The sequence below is a fragment of the Schistocerca piceifrons genome, chromosome 5 (assembly GCF_021461385.2).
Source record: "Schistocerca piceifrons isolate TAMUIC-IGC-003096 chromosome 5, iqSchPice1.1, whole genome shotgun sequence".
NCBI lineage: Eukaryota > Metazoa > Arthropoda > Insecta > Orthoptera > Acrididae > Schistocerca > Schistocerca piceifrons.
The window spans coordinates 575,135,979-575,156,084 of record NC_060142.1 but is presented as its reverse complement, the minus strand read 5'-3'; the positions used below and the strand labels follow the sequence as shown (position 1 = coordinate 575,156,084).

The 20,106-nt window shown below is 43.4% G+C and overlaps 1 non-coding gene across 1 annotated transcript; it reads left to right on the top strand.

Moving 5' to 3' along the window:
* The first annotated feature begins 15,491 nt into the window (after positions 1-15,491).
* Trnat-ugu lies at positions 15,492-15,566 on the top strand. The gene has a single exon. It is a non-coding gene; the product is annotated as a tRNA-Thr (tRNA).
* Positions 15,567-20,106: the final 4,540 nt, after the last annotated feature.

Genomic DNA, 20,106 nt, shown 5'->3' with positions numbered 1-20,106 from the left:
TGTGGGAAAATGAATTAAAGTCATTAGAAAATAAAGTAGATGGCAAAATTTCTCGAATTGAGAATAATTGCAAAAGATCTGTTAGCATTGTGAAAGGTGAAATAACAGAGGCTTTGAATAGAGTTGCTATTGGAAACAAACAAAGAGTAGATGAAATTAAAGAAGGTGTACAAAAAGTACAGGTTGAAATAGCGGCTGTAGAATCTGTATGTGAAACTGATCACAAAGTGTTAGCCAGCAAAATCAGTTCTGAATCTGACAAATGTATGAATGAAGTAAAATCTGTGTCAGAACGAGTGGATGAGTCTGAAAAAAAATGTTCTTTAGCTAACTAACCAAGTAGAAGAGGTGGAAAGTAGGTTGGATGAGCATGACAGTAGACTATGCCAAGTTGAAACTATCTTCAAACATGTAATTAACAGTAGTGGGTGTATTTTTGTGGTAGAATCATCTGAAATTTCATATGTCACTAACAGACAGTTTTTACGTTTTGATCCAACAGGAAATGTGCATCCAAAAGAATTTTGAAATTATTTTGAAGATGTGTTACCTAGTTTGTGGTCAGAAAAACAAAACATAGGTTTTATTACGTCAGAATTCTTAGGAGGTGCCAGAACTTGGGGGTTATTGCTACTGAATAGTACGATACGTTGGATAAATTTAAAGAGGCATTTTTGAAAGAATATTGGGGTAAGCAAAAACAGATGGGAAGTTATTAAATATCTTCTGGGCGGGGAAAAGTTTAATCCCAGAAGGGAATGTGTAAAAAAGTGGATGACAAATTTGTCATACTTAAACAACAAAATCGAGCCAGAGCAAATTGTTATGGGTTTGGAAGGTAAACTGCCTATGCACTGGCGGAACAAACTTATTTCAGCACCGAGGGATGATGTGCGTAAGTTCATTAGCCAGTTGGAGAGGGTTGAGAAGTTATTTGTATGAGGAGGAACACGCAAATCGTAATGTCAGACCACCAAATGATGCAGGACCGCGACATGAACAGAATTGGCGTGTTCCGTGGAAATGGCAGGGGCAGAGGTGCCAGGAGGTGGCGCTATCCTGCAAATGATAGGCGAAGTAATGGGGAACAGGTGCACGATTATCGATCGTATTATCCAGTGCGAGAGAATGATGCTGCGCAAAGGCAGCAGCAGAGAGGGGTAAGCGTAAGAAAGGATACCAAACTACAGAATCCGTCAAACTAAATGCCGTCTGTGAAAGGGCTAGCATTTACCAGACGGGAAGTAGTAGTTTGAGCCCGGTAACAAATACTTTTGTATGTGTTAATAGTAACCAGACAGGGACTGTAAGGGAGGTACAGCAGAAGGTAGTAGCAACAGACGAAACGAGCTACATAAAGGCTGTACGTTTAATGGAGGTTTAGAGAATTTTTTGGTTAGACATAAACAAGATAAGCACTGTATTGCAGACGAGAGGAATGGTGTATTAGTGGAAGATGTGGCAGAATCCGATTGCAAGAAATTGGTTAGCAACCAAGTTGAAGTCGAGTCATGTTCTGAGGAAGGAGAAGGTACGGAGGCTGCAGAATTACAGGAAATTAGTGATGCCAGTGTGGAGGAAATATTAGGATGTATAAATGATGACATTTGTGAGGCTATTAGGGAGAAGCAGGAGGATGGTGACCAAAATGTGGGTCGACTAACTAATAGCGGAGAAAGAGAAGAGAGAGAGGTTATAATGGAGCATAGCCAAGCGCCAGAAGGGAGTTTTGAGTTGTACCTAGTGGATAGAACACTTAGTATGGGGGAGAAAAATGGTGAAGGTGATTCTGCAAAAATCCGTCTAATTTCGGGAAACAGGTAAGGTTTCGATAGAAGAGAGGCTGTGAACGACTTGTTGGAGGAGGGTGCTGATACTAGCAAGGAAAGGAAAGTATTGAGTCAACCAATAATTAGTCTGCAGGTGTGTGATGAAGAGGTACAATGTTTAGCAGATACAGGTAGTGATTTATGTGCTGTGAGTAAATGTTGGTTAGAATATTGCAAAAAGGGAATGACCTTGTAATTATGCCAGTAATGGGGGTACAGATTATTGCAGCTACTGGAAAAAGTGAAAAAACATGTTAGATATGAAGTTCTGTTGCCAGTGAAAATAAATAGGGTGGAAGTATTCCATAACTTCCTTATAATTCCTGACCTGTGTATAAAAATGCTGATTGGTGTAGATTTCTTTAACCATTACAAAGATAGATTAAATTTTAAAGAAAGTGTGATAATTTTTTAAATAAATGGGAAATATGTGGTTGTGCCATTTTTTTCGAAAAGACTGTGTGATCGATGAAGAAGTATCCAGTATACCAGTTAGGCATTGTAGAAGGACAGAGAATTTGGGGGACTACAATGAGTATGGAGATGATGTGGGGGTGGACCCTGAGGAAATGTGGGTGGTACAAGAAAAAATAGAGCAAAAAGTGAAAGAGGTGCCAGTCTTCCTCTTCTAATCATTCTGAGCTGAATCTATCTTCTGTAATATTCTTCTCTATCAGGGAAGGTGTGTTTGTAGGTGTAAGATGGAGTCATGGAATTAAGATGAAGTAAGTTTTGTGGTGAGAGAGATGGGAGTCAGTTTGTGATTGAAGGCTGAGTGACATTTATAAATATGAGAATAACCGGACGTGACAAGGGCAGTTAGTAAAGGAGATCAAGGTGAAGAATATTTTTTACGAGTGGTGTATTAATGAATGTGGAGAATATATGTATATTTTGTAAATACAATTCTTGGTTTCTGTTACATAATGGTAAAACTATGAGGAAGAAGTGATGAGAAGAGAGACTACATAAAATGTGGTAATTATGTACTATAAAAATGTTTGTAAATAATTGTTTTATAGGAAATGTTTTTTAACCATTAAATTTTTTCAAGTTGAGTGAAAGTTAAACAGAAAACATTAATATAACCTTTGCCTGCAATAGCAACTAGTTCTTTTAAATTCATTAAGTTTTTGAAAAAGATGCAAATTTTAGAAAAGATTTTTGAATAGATTTGATCTTGCTGATCTGAGTAAGCAATACTCTGTTAATTTACTTTTATTTGAGTTCAAGTTAAACTAAATAGTAAAAAATCTTAATAATCTCCTATACTATAAGTAATTGTATATTAGGATGTATATAAAGGTTCAAAATGGTTCAAATGGCTCTGAGCACTATGGGACTTAACTTCTAAGGTCATCAGTCCCCTAGAACTTAGAATTACTTAAACCTAACTAACCTAAGGACATCACACACATCCATGCCCGAGGCAGGATTCGAACCTGCGACCGTAGCGGTCGCGTGGTTCCAGACTCTAGCGCCTAGAACCGCTCGGCCACCCCGACCGGCTGTATATAAAGGAAGTACGCTTTGACGGAAGTATCGTTTCAGGGACAGCAATGCATGTAAACCACGGAGGGACCAATAAGTGGAGAACGGAAGTGTGTTATGGACGCTACAATGCAGGGTGCCATACTGAAGACTCACGGAAAAATGTGTGATAAAGAGGCAATAGTTATGTAAAGTTTTTCTTTAAATAGGACAAAATACTATTATTAAATAGGACACCACCGCAGTGCCTAAAAAAGACATTCAAAAAGTAAATGTAAAAAGTTATTAAAAAAGTTAGAAATGTTTTTGAGAGATATTCAAACATGTTCTCAAGTAAGAGAGGATTATTATAAAAGAAATTAAAGATTTTAGACTAGGTTAGTTATAGACTGCCAAGTCCGAAGTGAGATATTTGTGATTTTAGTCTATAAGAATGAGAATATTTTGTAATTTTAAGTCAGGATCGATATTAGTATAATTTTAAACTGTTTTGGAATCAAATTTTATAATCGTTGGGGTTGTGAGGCGTAGCGCCGTATAACGATCTTGCCTATGAGGTGGTTAAGTGGCAGATGTGTCTCAGAGCTGGATATTTACAGATGGTGACGCACACGTAGTTTATGTATCAGCCGATAGAGGACAATATTGGATAGGGGGCCTGTGATTTTAGTTTCGATTGTGCCCACTAGAGTGCACTAAAGTAATAGAATGTTTTTCATAAACTGTTCTAGTATTTTCATAAAGTGTTATTATGTCTTTTTGTGTAGGTAAAATGTTATAAATGTGTTTTAGCAGTATGAATGATGCGTGACTGTGGTTTAAGGTTAATATGAAGATAATTGTTTAACGAGTTATGTAATGGGATTTAGTGTGGGGACATTTCGAAGAAGTATGGATGTGGACAAAGCGGATTTTTGTAGAATAGATTTGTAAAGTAAGTTTATGGTAAAGGGAAAGTTTATTCAGGTATAAACAACAATAGTAAATAACTTTATGCTTAAGCAAAAGATAATTACGTCGGTAAAAAGTGCAGTCGTTAGGTTTACTGTTTTCCGATTGGTTATTGATGAAAAGCGCGGACTGACGCGGGGGAATGTTGTTTTGCTATTGGCTGTTGAGTAAACTGACCAATGGTAAAGCAATATTCTTCGCGCGCCTTTCTCTCCTGGTAGAGAAGGCTTAGAGTATTCTAGAGAAGAGTCGGAGCCTAGCCATGAAACAGTTCGGACGTGTGTAGTAGTAGTTCCGATGGAAATGATAAGTTGCCGGATCTAGCAGTGTTTCATACATCAAAAGCGTGGTAAAGTGACGGCATAATTATTCCGATGGGTTTGTAGAAATTTGAGAATTTTTAAGTGAATTTTGTGACGAGAAAAATATATTCCGCGTGGCGTACTGAGCAGATTGGTGGCTAAAAACTGTGACTGCATTTGGTACCGACAGACTTAATATTTGGCGAGCATTCTCAATCAAAAACAATCAGTATTTTTGTAGCTATTACGTTTTATGGAAATGCAACACCATAAACTTGCTAACGTGAGTGAAAGTGATTGTGAGTGACTGCGTTAAGACTAGCACGGGCTTGGCAGTGATACTTGTTCACCTAAGTTTCAGAATATATTAATTGAGGACAAAATTTTTAACCTTTCATTTCTTGTGAATACTTTCTCCCGAAACGTAGATTAGTGACTTTAATTGCAGCCTGGTTCACGTCGAAGTACAGTAGGTTTCGCTCGGCTTCCCTACTGATGAAATGCTGAGACAATGTTCACAGGTGGGTGCAGGCCCGTCGTAAAGGGACGGAAAGAACCGCTCCGCCGCAGGCGGGACACTCTTCCTGCCAGTGGGAGCCCCCTACTGTGTTGATCTACAAAGGTGCCGAGATACGCTCACAGCATCCCATTTCGTTGCAGTTCTTAGTCGGAGACACATCCTGGTAGCTGTAGCGCAGGCGGTGCCGCCACCTTTTAGTGGCTGTGCGCTGCTTCCGTTACTTGGTAGCAGGCATGGGCAGGGCAGTTCGTTTTAGTACCGCAGTTTGTTGAGGGAACGCTCAATTGAGGTAGCGATTTCCAAGAGACGCAACCGTCCGCATCGCAACCGACAGACATGACGAATTTTTCCACGCTGACGCGTTAAGTTAGTTTGTGCTGCCGCTGTCTGGTGTATCGTTCAAAAGCAGATCTCATGGCAATTTATTACTTCCGCTTTTATTACAAGATCTAAACTTGTTCGCCGTTTCTTGCTAGCAAACTCTCTTACAGAGGCTCGACGAGTTGTTCATTTCCATTTCATATGTTCAGCGAGATTTTAGAGATTTGTCTTGACCTGCAGCGAAACATTATCGCGCCAGGTCATTTCTTTATTTCTGGGCAGATCGCTCTCCTGTAGAATGTAACAGACTACTTCATACTTCATGTACTGTAACGAATATATCTGAAATTTTAGAAATCTTTCTGTAACTGGAGCACAGCGATCGGTATAAAATGCTGAAAATTAAGTAAAAACAATCTCGATCGCGTTTTCATATTGTTTTATTTGTTAGCTACCGGTTTCGGCCCATTCCTCAGACCGTCTTCAGGCTTTTCCCCGCCATTGTGGCTGCTGGTGACGGCAGACGGAGCGAGGTCCGTGGAAGTAAGGTTCTCACTGATGTCTGATTTATGTACCAGATCTGTCTGTTTGCTAGCCCGAAGCATTTCTGTGTTGCCCTATGTGGACAAGTTTCTATTTAGAACTGAAACCCTTGCTAGATGAGACGAGGACCAATCATTGGTGGCCGGTGGGCTGTAGATTAACAGTGGCGACATGTCTGTCCAAACAATCTGTTTCATAAAAGAACAGCAATACTAGTACCACATATCACTACTGAAGCTGCGAATAAACAAAATATGCTTGAGTTGTGCTCTTTACGCTTGTATTCGGCCCCCACCCCCTAAGCAGCCCAACATCAACACTGCCCCCACGCAAGTCCCGATGCCCCACCACCCCCCCCCCCCCACCCTCTTCCACACGCGTCCATTGCCTGCCTTTAAACCGCCAAAACGTTTCGTCCAGAGTCCGACAGTCGACCCATTCTAGAAACATTGATCATCCGCTCACACTGGCTAGTGGTGAACGAAAATTAAACGAGTCGATTTTGTGCGTCACGATTCATACATACTGCAACTCTTCCCCCGACTGGTATCACTGGGAGGGCGCCGCCCCAGAGTTCTATGCCACGACGGTCAAGGAGACAGATGATTGGTAGGTGAGGTTAATTTTCCAGCTGATAGGGAATCAACGACAGACAACCCCGTTCGGCTTAACGTTTCTCTGATTTCAATAAAAAGCAACTACAACGTAAACAATGAGTTTGTGGTAGCATTGTTCAGCACCAATATGATAAGACCATGTGATTACGTAGGCTTTCCCGGCGTAATAAGTCTTGAAAGTTTTTTTCGGGTTTGCTGCCGGATCCTAAAATCAACTTGACTCGAGATTTCGGCGATCCAACTGGTCGCCATCTTCAGGAGAATGCTGCTTCTGCTGATGAGTCCCGCTGAAAACTGACGCCAGGTTGCAAATTGACGTCCTATATAGGCCACCGTTCAGTACACGACGCATGTGCCGCCCATCACGGTGGCTGCCCTCCAAGACAGGGAGGTGGCGCCGCCCTTAGTGCAACACTGTTGGCAACTATATATAGAGCTCAGTGTCGCACCGAAGAACGTTCAATTTTGATGCGAGACAATACAGGATTCCACGCCTTGCTAAGAGGAAACCCGTTGTCTCTGTTGATTAAATTATCCGCCAACCTATTTTCAATCGCCTCTTTATGGACACAGTTCCACTGTTCTAACATTAGGCGCTACTCGACTCTGTGAAAGATGATTTGGGGCTTAGGAAACCCGGTGTGTACAAAATTCCGTGTCAATGTGGGAAAGCTTACATTGGCCGTTCGATTCGCACAGTGCATGACAGGTGTGTGGAACATCGCCGTCATACGAGACTACAGCAGCCGCAAAATTCAGCAGTAGCAGAACACTGCTCAAATGAGGGACACAGTATGAAATTTGATGAAATTGTGGTAGTTGCCAACATTTCCGGTTTTTGGAACAGTGTCTATAAAGAGGCGATTGAAATAAGTTTGGCAGATAATTTAGTCAACAGAGTCGTGGAATCCTGTATTGTCTCGCATCAAAACTGAACGTTCTTCGGTGCGACCCTGAGTGCGATATATCGTTGCCAGCAGTGTTCCACTATGGGCGGCGCCACCTCCCTGTCTTGGAGGGCAGCAAACACCCTGCGCCGTGTGCTGAACGGTGGAGTATACAGGGTGTTACAAAAAGGTACGGCCAAACTTTCAGGAAACATTCCTCACACACAAAGAAAGAAAATATGTTATGTGGACATGTGTCCGGAAACGCTTACTTTCCATGTTACAGCTCATTTCATAACTTCTCTTCAAATCACATTAATCATGGAATGGAAACACACAGCAACAGAACGTACCAGCGTGACTTCAACCACTTTGTTACAGGAAATGTTCAAAATGTCCTCCGTTAGCGAGGATATATGTATCCACCCTCCGTCGCATGGAATCCCTGATGCGCTGATGCAGCCCTGGAGAATGGCGTATTGTATCACAGCCGTCCACAATACGAGCACGAAGAGTCTCAACATTTGGTACCGGGGTTGCGTAGACAAGAGCTTTCAAATGCCCCCATAAATGAACGTCAAGAGGGTTGAGGTCAGGAGAGCGCGGAGGCCATGGAATTGGTCCGCCTCCACCAATCCATCGGTCACCGAATCTGTTGTTGAGAAGCGTACGAACACTTCGACTGAAATGTGCAGGAGCTCCATCGTGCATGAACCACATGTTGTGTCGTACTTGTAAAGGCACATGTTCTAGCAGCACAGGTAGAGTATCACGTATGAAATCGTGACAACGTGCTCCATTGAGCGTAGTTGGAATAGCATACTGACGAAACAAAAATGAGCTCTAACATGGAAATTAAGCGTTTCCGGACACATGTCCACATAACATTTTTTCTTTATTTGTGTGTGAGGAATGTTTCCTGAAAGTTTGGCCGTAACTTTTTGTAACACCCTGAATAGGACGTCGATTTGCAGCCTGGAGTCAGTTCTCAGCAGGAGTCATCAGCAGAAGCAGCATTTTCCTGAAGATGGCGACCAGTTGGATCGCCAAAATATCGAGTCAAGCTGATTTTAGGATCCGGCAGCAAACCCGAAGAGACTTTCAAAATAAGACCATCCCGATCTATTTCTTAACTGCTTTGTGCTAACATGTGCTCTTTTGTGATATTTCCTCTACTTAATGGAAGCCAGGTGATAGGACTATTAGAAATGAGACAGAAGCACCGTGTCAATCAGTATTTACGTTACCGAGTTGCCAAAAGCAGACCGACCTTTAGGATTTGCCGGCGTGGCCACCGGCTGAGCTGGCGCCGCGTGGTGGAACAAACGTAGCAGGCCAGCGGCCTGCCACAGAGGGCCGGCATTTTTTGACACGGAACGTTACGAAAGGGGGGAGAGGGGGAGGGTGGGTAGAGGAGAATGTGGGGGCAGGGGGTGGGGGCGACGAGCCGCGTTAATCACGCCCCGGCGGTGGCGGCTGGGTGCGGCGGCTGACAACGGCCCACACTGCTGGGCGCAGATGGCCAGGGCCAGCTAAACTGTCCCTGCATGGCCGCGTACCCTCGCAATGTGGACATCAGATCGTGATTCCACGCATAGTAGTGTCACCAAATAGTTTTGAGTTCTCTCTTCTCGTTGATGACCTTAGACTTAGGAACCGACAGTGAATATACAGGGTGGTCCATTGATAGTGAAAATAAGCATCAAACGAAAAAAATACAAAGAACGAAACTCGTCTAGCTTGAAGGGGGAAACCAGATGGCACTGTGGTTGGCACGCTAGATCTGATCAAAATGCCCAATGGGCGCGTGCTATGTATGCTGCTCGGTATCCTGGACATCACCCAAGTGTCCGGACCATTCGCCAGATAGTTACTTTATTTAAAGAAACAGGAAGTGTTCAGCCACATGTGAAACGTCAACCACGACCTGCAACAAATGATTATGCCCAAGTAGGTGTTTTAGCTGCTGTCGCGGCTAATCCGCACATCAGTAGCAGACAAATTGCGCGAGAATCGGGAATCTCAAAAACGTCGGTGTTGAGAATGCTGCATCAACATCGATTGCACCCGTACCATAATTCTATCCACAAGGAATTGCATGGCGACGACTTTGAACGTCGTGTACAGTTCTGGCACTGGGCACAAGAGAAATTACGGGACGATGACGGATTTTTTGCACGCGTCATATTTAGCGACGAAGCGTCATTCACCAACAGCGGTAACGTAAACTGGCATAATATGCACTACTGGGCAACGGCAACTCCACGATGGCTGCGAAAAGTGGAACATCAGCGATCTTCGCGGGTTGATGTATGGTGTGGCATTATGAGAGGAAGGATAATTGGCCCACATTTTATCGATGGCAATCTAAATGGCGCAATGTATCCTGATTTCCTACGTAATGTTCTACCGATGTTACTACAAGATGTTTCACTGCATGAAGGTCGGCGATGTACTTCCAACATGATGGATGTCCGGCACATAGCTCGCGTGCGGTTGAAGCGGTATTGAATAGCATATTCCATGACAGGTGGATTGGTCGTCGAAGCACCATACCATGACCCGCATGTTCACCGGATCTGACGTCCCCAGCTTTCTTTCCGTGGGGACATTTGAAGGATATTTGCCACCGTGATCCACCGACAACGCTTGACAACAAGCGTCAGCGCATTGTCAATGCATGTGCGAACATTACGGAAGGCGAACTACTCGCTGTTGAGAGGAATGTAGTTACACGTATTGCCAAATGCATTGATGTTGACGGACATCATTGTAAGCATTTATTGCATTAATGTGGTATTTACAGGTAATCACGCTGTAACAGTGTGCGTTCTCAGAAAGGATAAGTTCACAAAGGTACATGTATCACATTGTAACAACCGAAATAAAATGTTCAAACGTACCTACGCTCTGTATTTTAATTTAAAAAACCTACCTGTTACCAGCTGTTCGTCTAAAATTGTGAGCCATATGTTTGTGACTATTACAGCGCCATCTATCACAAAGCGAAAAGAGTGGTCCAACTAAAACATTCATATTTCTCTACGTACTACACGAATATGTAATAAAAATGGAGGTTCCTATTTAAAAAAAAAAAAAAAAAACCTGGTTGATGTCCGTTTGACCTATGCCAGCGCCATCTAGCGGGCCAATCATAGCGCCATCTGGTTGCCCCCTTCAAGCTAGACAAGTTTCGTTCTTTGTAGTTTTTTCGTTTGACGCTTATTTCGTGAGATACCTGGCCCGGTCACGATCAATGGACCACCCTGTATACGGTGTGGCAAATAAATGTGTCCGGATATTTTGAAACCATTTGTAGCAGCATTAAAGCAGGAGGAAAAGACCTACTGTTACTTCCAATAGCAACTGGCCATATAGCCGGTTGAACCTTGGAGCACATTTACAGAATCTTCACGCTTGACACAGTTGTTCGGAGAGGTCAGCAGTCCAGCTTCGATACGCCTGCAGCAACTTGCTGACCAGTGCCCAACAGTGACAATAGATGAATGGTAGTGACTTTCAACATCTGCTGTTGACAGGTTAGTGCTGTATTTCGTTCCCTCTGCTGTGTTTTATATTACCCTGGGACTCTGTTCTCCGGTCAGTTTTATTTGCCACATAAATGATCTTTTAAGGCTACGTACAATATGGAACAGTCACAGTCATCCTTCACTTTGAATAAGCAAGAGGCTGAAGGATAACTTCTGTCGCAACAACTATTACCCATAAAAAGCTTTCGTAATTGCGCAGGACCATTTGATGCTCGTAAGAATCACTGCCACGGCTGTCGTTGTCCTGCACATATTTTAGTAGTTTTGCTAAGAATCGTAGGTGAATAGTCAGGCCAGACAAAGGAGTTGTGCCTATAAAAGTGACAGCAGTCATGCCGACAGTCTGTTAATGCAGCGCCCGCCCATCCGACGACTGCGGCAGACGGTTCTGAGAAACTCAGGCGCCATTGTCCGCTGTAAATCCTACACAAACGTCGCCGAGAAACCTCGGTGTCGACCTGTAACAACATCTCGCTGCCCTGACCCGTCTTTGAGTATTCCGACGTTGGGTGTAGATTCACAAGTGAACTGGAAGAGGGAGTCAAGAACTGTGCTCTGCGGTTGGCACACCACCCGACAGGAGACGTTCACTAGGTATAACTACAGAAATTTACTCCCCGCCCAACCCCCCTCTCTACCCAAATGAGCGTGTCTATCTCCTAAGAGAACAGATGTTATCGGGAGAGTGCACAATTCTTTTACGTGAAGGCGCAGTAGTCCCACAATCGCCACTTAAAGGCACTTGGGCTCAAGATATAACGTTGTGCCAGTGCAATTGAGCCAGACACGATAATCAGCGTCCAATGAAAAGACAGAGGGACAATACTGCTCACCGCGACTGGTCCCGGCGGAGGTTCGAGTCCGCCCTCGAGTATGGGTGTGTGTGTTTGCCCTTAGGATAATTTAGGTTAAGTAGTGTGTAAGTAAGATCTCACACACATTTGAACAACACACACTAAATGATCCTGCAACGAAGCGCGAGAGCGTTACGGAGATGATAGATAAACTCCAGTGGAAGACTCTGCAGGAGAGACGCTCAGTAGCTCGGTACTGGCTTTTGTTGAAGTTTCGAGAACATACCTTCACCGAAGAGTCAAGCAGTATATTGCTCCCTCCTACGTATATCTCCCGAAGAGATCATAAGGATAAAATCAGAGAGATTATACCGAGAATCTTCCTTTCCACGAACAATATGAGACTGGAATAGAAGGGAGAACCGATAGAGGCACTCAAAGTACCCTCCGACACACACCGTCAGGTGCCTTGCGGAGTATGCATGTAGATGTAGAACCAAATGTAATTCGGCATAATGAAATGAAATCTGTAATCTTGCCAGGGCATACTGATGAAGGCCGTGCTGTGATTACGATTCCACAACTCTCTCCCTGCTTGTCTTAATGCAGTTCAGATGGTCGCAACGTCAATTCAAAACGTGTATGCCAAAAAGCGCAATGCATCTTCAAATCTCGTGTCGCAACTACTTTTATCTCCTTTCTGCAATTCCAAGAGTAATCACTCATTAGTGATACACAACCCAATGCGAGGAAGCAATAGCCGCGCCATTTTTCTTAAGATGGCTAAGTGGGAACTGCGACTACACCGCTGCGTTGTTGAGGGTTCTGGGTGTATAAGACATCTGCACTGCCCATCTACATCAATGTGACCACCTGTGGAAAGCCTGGATAACTGCCATTTGCTGCACGAACCGCTCCAAGACGTGCAGGAAGAGAGTCAACGAGGTACCGGAGAGTACCAACTGGGATGTGGCCAGTCAGTGGTCAGCTGCGCTGGGTTTCTCGGTTTATGATGCTTGGCGCGAACAACCCGATCAAGATGATCCCGCAGATTCCCGATTGCCTTTGAATCCGGGTAGTTTGGTGGCCAGGGGAGCATTGTGAACTCATCCTGATGCTCTTCGAGCCATGCAAGTACACTACGAGCTGTGATGTGTTGCGATATCCTGCAGGTAGATGCCATCGTGCCGAGGTAAAACTAACTGCATGTGGGGATGAACATTGTCCGCAAGCAAGGATACATACTTGTGGCGATCCATTGTGCCTTTTACGTGGAGACCACCCAGGGAATCCCATGAAAACATTCCCCAGACCATAATGTTTCCCCTTTGTTGTAGGGTGCTTACATCAACACGTTTAACGCCGTATACGCCAATGACCATCCGTCCTATTGAGCACAAAACCTCAGTCATCTGACAAGAACCCCAGTTTTCACTTAGTGGACCTCCATTTACAGTATTATCGTGCAAATTCCAGCCTTCGTCGTCGATGAACAGCAGACAGCAGTGGTGCGTGGACCGCGCGCCTGCTGCTGAAGCCCATATGCAGCAACGTTCGCTGAATTTTCGTTGAGGAGCCACTTCTGGTTGAAACCTTCCCGTCTCCTCTATATCTCTTTTGTTACGCAACCTTCCCTTCTACAACAACCTATGAAACTTTCCCTTAGGATTTCTATCTCCTGCTTAATAATAACAAATGAAATCTTCCCTTTGGAATTTATTCTCTTTCTCAATCTTCGCATACAAATTTAATTGCTGCTTATTAAAAGTGATTTTATGATTATTTCGGCGAAACGTAGAATGTGTCACCGTCGTGGCCCTCGGTCGTTATCTGCAATAACCCAAAACTGTTCCTTACCTTTTTTACTGTTACGGGATCGCAATCTGACTGCTACATCGAACTGCGACATAAATATACTTACTCTGTTTTACTATACTTCATTAGCTGCTGGTGGGCTGTCATAACAAGTGGCTGTATTTATTACCAAAGCTGACGTTATTCTTTAATAGCAAAGCGGACGTTATTCTTTAATTAATTTGACTGACTTTAGGTAATTCATAGTTAAACTTTTTCTTCACAACAATAAAATGTTGCAAAGTTTTACGTTCATGGTTTTTGGGATGGATCACAATCAGTAATGCAATATTTCTGGCAAAAATTAATTATATTCCGAATGAAATGATTTACAAACGTTCAAATGGGACTTACTTTTTACAATAATCTTACAACTAGCAATGCGCAAACGTACCTTCAGTAGTCCTGAGTTTCTCAAAAAATTAATTCAATAATATTAGTTCCTCTTATGATAATAGTTAGCTGATGTCTCTGTACATCCGTTTATAATCTCTTGTAAATCATAGCTGGTGGCTGGCAGACACACCGCTCCTGTCAACCTCTCGCTTCAGACCTGCTACCGACTCGCTTCACATGTCGCTTACTACTGACTTCCTACGAACGCTGAAGTGCGGTCTCTCCCTCCAACAATGCTTTCTGGTGCAGACAATCCGTGCTACCATTGCAAAATGTATCAATGCGCGGTCTTTACCGCTCTTTTCTTAAAATGTATCCATACGGGGTCCCTCCCGCCCTTTTTAAAATTATATCAATGTGCGGTATCTCCTGCCAACAATACTATGGTGCAGACATTCCCTGCTATTACAATTATTTCCAACATGACAAATATTAATTATTCCTTCTTAATCCTATTAATAAAATACAAACATCTTTCGTAAATTGTGGTTTGACAATAGACAATAGAAATGTACATGTCTTACAGGGTTTTTCTTTGGTTTCATCTGGACGGTCAGCTGCTAAACTGTTGCACGTTTATTAGCCCGTACACATCTCTCCAGCCTTCGTTTATTCCTGTCATCTACAACAGCCCCTGCTGAGTTGCAACTGCCCCGGTGTAGTTTTTGGATAGTGCCATTTTGTCTTACATACTATACCCAAGGGGGGTCGCGATCAGTTTACAGAGTGAGTAGTTTCGAAAATGCTTCCACCCTTGAGCTGAATGCCTATGCTCTTGTCTTTTCGGATGTCTGATAAATCGCTCCGTTTCCCCATTACGAAAACGACTGCAATGTTTTCCGCGTCCTCGCGACACGCTTTGTATACCCTCCACGCGCCTTCTGTGGGTGGTTATTGCAGGTTGACACCGAACATCGGAGGTGGTCACTGTAATATGACTGGATCGTGTATATGTGACACGGAGAGCGACAAATCGATTTTGTCAATTCATTTTGAGTTCTTTCCGTTTCGTTGTTTGGGTGAGAAGCAAGAAGTGAAAAATCCAGTAGCAGATAAATCACGTGCGGCAGCAGGAGACATGACTGTCGCTTGCTGTACACGTTTCTTAGTGATCACTTGATAGGTTTGAGTCAACAGGACGAGAATAATATACTTATATGGATATGGTGTCTGTTCTTTCGGACATGTCCGAAAGAACAGACACAATATCCATATAAGTATATAGTTCTGGCAACACCGGCCATGACCTTCTTCTTCTGTGAAGACGCACTCATAGTCCCCGAACTCTTACGGGACTTGGTAAGAATGCCTTCCACGAGTAATGAGTGTGTTGGGGTGGGACACTACGAATGTAGTGTGTGGACGTAGAAGGTGAGAATATGGGTCTCGCGGAGGGCGTGAGCGAGATAGTCTCCGCACTCGCGCTATTCTCTGTGCCCTCGGTGGCTCAGATGGATAGAGCGTCTGCCATGTAAGCAGGAGATCCCGGGTTCGAGTCCCGGTCAGGGCACACATTTCCACCTGCCCCCGTTGATATACCGGGTGATCAAAAGTCAGTATAAATTTGAAAGCTGAATAAATCACGGAATAATGTAGATAGAGAGGTAAAAATTGACACACCTGCTTGGAATGACATGGGGTTTTATTAGAACCGAAAAAATACAAACGTTCAGAAAATGTCCGACAGATGGCGCTTCATCTGATCAGAATAGCAATAATTAGCATAACATAAAAATGGTTCAAATGGCTCTGAGCACTATGGGACTTAACATCTGTGGTTATTAGTCCCCTAGATTTTAGAACTACTTAAACCTAACCAACCTAAGGACATCACACACATCCATGCCCGAGGCAGGATTCGAACCTGCGACCGTAGCAGTCCAGACTGAGCGCCTAGAACCGCTAGACCACCGCGGCCGGCCAATTAGCATAACAAAGTAAGACAAAGCAAAGATGATGTTCTTTACAGGGAATGCTCAATACGTCCACCATCATTCCTCAACAATAGCTGTGTTCGAGGAATAATGTTGTGAACAGCACTGTTAAGCATGTCCGGAGTTATGGTGAGGCATTGGCGTCGGATGTTGTCTTTCAGCATTCCTAGAGATGTCGGTCGATCACGATACACTTGCGACTTCAGGTAACCCCAAAGCCAATAATCGCTCGGACTGAGGTCTGGGGACCTGGGAGGCCAAGCATGACGAAAGTGGCTGCTGGCACACGATCATCACCAAACGACGCGCGCAAGAGATCTTTCACGCGTCTAGCAATACTTTTTTCGGTTCTAATAATGCTCCATGTCATTCCAAGTATGTGTGTCAATTTTTACCTCTCTATCTACATTATTCCGTGTTTTATTAAGTTTTCAAATTTATACTGACTTTTTGATCACCCGGTGTATCAACGCCCGTTAGCAGCTGAAGGTATTAATATAATTCTAATTTCGTACGAGAATAAGGTGGCTGCGAACTCCAGCATCGAGCGGAGTATCTACCTTCATCCCATATCTCTGCAATCGACCACAATTCCCGCAGCAGAGCAGCCACAGATGGTTATGGAAGCAAGTCGCGACAGGACATACAAGGTGGTCGCTAGTGTCTAGGGCTGTGAGGGCAACTGGAATCGTACTCCGAGCATAAAAATGCTACGTAAACATTCCTGGCATGTTAACAGCCAATATTCCTGTCGGGTCTGCAGGCAGGTCACGATGCAAAGACTACTCGTCAATTAACGTCAGATTTTCTGTTTAAAAAAAAATACAGAAATATATGTATATAATCTGTAGCTATACGTTGGCAGTACTTCTACACATAGCTGCCACCTAAATTCAAACACCAGCTTCTTTATACCTTCATCAGAAATGATGTCGACTGGGGCTTCAGCCAGTTGTTGACAGCGCACTAGAGCTAATTATCTGTCATGAAGTGCTGAACAGCCAGCCAGGGATTCTTCTTGGAGACGAGATGAAAATCACTTCGTTCAAAGTCCGGACTGTAGGGCGGATGTTGAAAGATCTACCATTCAAGAACCTCGGGTTTTTCCTTCCTTCGAGTCTCAGTCAGGGATTGCGCATTATAACCAAGGAGAACAATTCCTTCAGGAACCATACCGTACCATTTGTTTAGAGTGACTTTTCGGAGTATCTTATGAGTCTCACAATAAACCTGTGATCTCATAGTATTCTCCCGCTTTATTCTCATGACATGTGTCGTCGAATTTTCACTTCAATCCCATGTCTAATCCAGATCCTCGATTCTGTTCAGAAAATCTCTCCACTCTTCATGCTAATACTGCAGGAATAACAAGGTTGTATCGTTTCTTTCAGTTTTGTAAACATTGGTTAAACGTTTTGGTGCACACTGGGAGTGAAAATAATGCTTACGGACTCTCTGTGTCAATATTCAAGAGTGTCGTCCTTGAACTACGAGACTGAAACGAGCAACAAAATCTGTTCATACAAGTGCAGTTAAATGCATTGAACTCAGTGGAGACATTTTTTAACATTTACTGTAAATGTATTGAGAAATTGTATGTGCACTGTACAGCTTCCTTAACACCGAGCTTTGTTTTTTTTTCTATTTATCATGAATTCATGTCTACTATGGTATTAATAAAAGCACATTATCTGACACATTCATACACTTTCATTATCGTTATTACCATCATTTTTCCAAAATTAAATTCTCTACCATTTCTGTTGAAAGCTTTGTGCACTTGGGGCAAGTCGTTAATAAATTAAAAATGTTATGAAATTATTTCTTTGTTTCTCTGGATGTTCTGAAAACTACTGCAGATACTCGTCTAGGTGATGTTTTATCAAATTCACCAGACCAATAACAACAAAATAAATGGAAATCGTGCTTTACTTTAACCTCGTACAGTTTTTCGATGGCTTCATATCAGCGAAGATGCTAAATTTCAGGCAAAATCTTTTATTAACCGTACTTCTGTAACTAAACATTTTCGGACCTATGTTTATATGGATTGTTTTCTTTATTTTTACTTGTAGAATAACATACTGAAATATTTGTATATCTTCGTGAATCACCCTGTGGATTGACATCCGTTGTGAGGGCACTGCTGTGTTTAGGGGGTAGGCGCGATGTTCAGGAGCGCCTCACGTACACCCTTAAGGATTGCAGCGAGACCTCGCAATACCTACTTTCGCGTGGCACCAGGATATTTCGACGATACTACAGCAACTATACCAGCAGGACTGCTGGTGGTAATTTAGCACTTTGATGCGATTTTTTACGACTTTTACCCGCAATGCTCGACTGTATCTGTCCATCAGTGGGCGTGAGGTCTGCTCGGTCTCGGTTTAACTTCAGTTGATCCTTCGCATTCCACTTACAGTTAATTAGCGAATCAAGTAACGCTTTGCTAGTCAATGACAGTTGCAGGTATCCAATACTACCACGTCAAAAAGTGTGTCAAAGTTAGATAAATCATTTATACATTTATGTAATAAATTGAACTAACATTTCATGTACACTACTGGCCAATTAAAATTGCTACACCATGAAGATGACGTGCTACAGACGTGAAATTTAACCGACAGGAAGAAGATGCTGTGTTATGCAATTGATAAGCTTTTCAGAGCAGTCACACAAGGTTGGCGCCGGCGGTGATACCTACAACTTGCTGACATGAGGAAAGTTTCCAACCGATTTCTCATACACAAAAAGCAGTTGACCAGCGTTGCCTGGTGAAACGTTGTTGTGATGCCTGATGTAAGGTGGAGAAATGCGTACCATCACGTTTCTGACTTTGATAAAGGTTGGATTGTAGCCTATGGCGATTGGTGTTTATTGTATCGCGACATTGCTGCTCGCGTTGGTCGAGATCCATTTACTGTTAGCAGAATATGGAATCGGTGGGTTTAGGAGGGTAATACGGAACGCCGTGCTGGATCCCAACGGCCTCGTATCACTAGCAGTCGAGATGACACGCATCTTATCTGCATGCCTGTAACGGATCGTGCAGCCACGTCTCGATCCCTGAGTCAACAGATGGGGACGTTTGCAAGAGAACGACGATCTGCACGAACAGTTCGATGCTGTTTGCAGCAGCATGGAATATCAGCTCGGAGACCATGGGTGCGGTTACCCTTGATGCTGCATCACGGACAGGAGCGCCTGCGATGGTGTACTCAGCGACGAACCTGGGTGCACGAATGGCAAAACGTAATTTTTTAGGATGAATCCAGGTTCTGTTTACAGCATCATGATGGTAGCATCCGTGTTTGGCGACATCGCGGTGAACGCACATTAGAACCGTGTATTCGTCATCGTCATACTGGTGTATCACCTGGCATGATGGTATGGGGTGCCATTGGTAATACGTCTCGGTCACCTCTTATTCTCATTGACAGCACTTTGAACAGGGGACGTTACATTTCAGAAGTGTTACGACCGGTGGCTCTACCCTTCATTCGATCCCTGTAAAATCCTTCATTTCAGCAGGATAATACATGACCGCATGTTGTAGGTCCTGTTTCCGGATACAGAAAATGTTCGACTGCTGCCCTAGCCAGCACATTCTCCAGATCTCTCACCAATTGAAAACGTCTGGTCAATGGTGGCGGAGCAACTGGCTCGTCACAATACGCCAGTCACTACTTTTGATGAGCTGTGGTATCGTGTTGAAGCTCCATGGGCAGCTGTACCTGTACACGCCATCCAAGCTCTTTTTGACTCAATGCCCAGGCGTATCAAGGCCGTTATTAGGGACAGAGGTGGTTGTTCTGGGTACTGATTTTTCAGGATCTATGCACCCAAATTGCATGAAAATGTAATCACATGTCAGTTCTAGTATAATATATTTGTCCAATGAATACCCGTTTATCATCTGCATTCCTTCCTGGTATAGCAATTTTAATGGCCAGTAGTGTATTTTAATGTGATGAGACTTCCCACACACAATTAAAGAACCCACTTTTTCTGGCCAGTCGACAGTAGTTTCGTATAAGAATGGGTGGTGTCTGTTCTTTCGTACGTCCAAAAGAACAGTCACCACGCAGAATCCGTAGCTGTATACATATTGTGTAA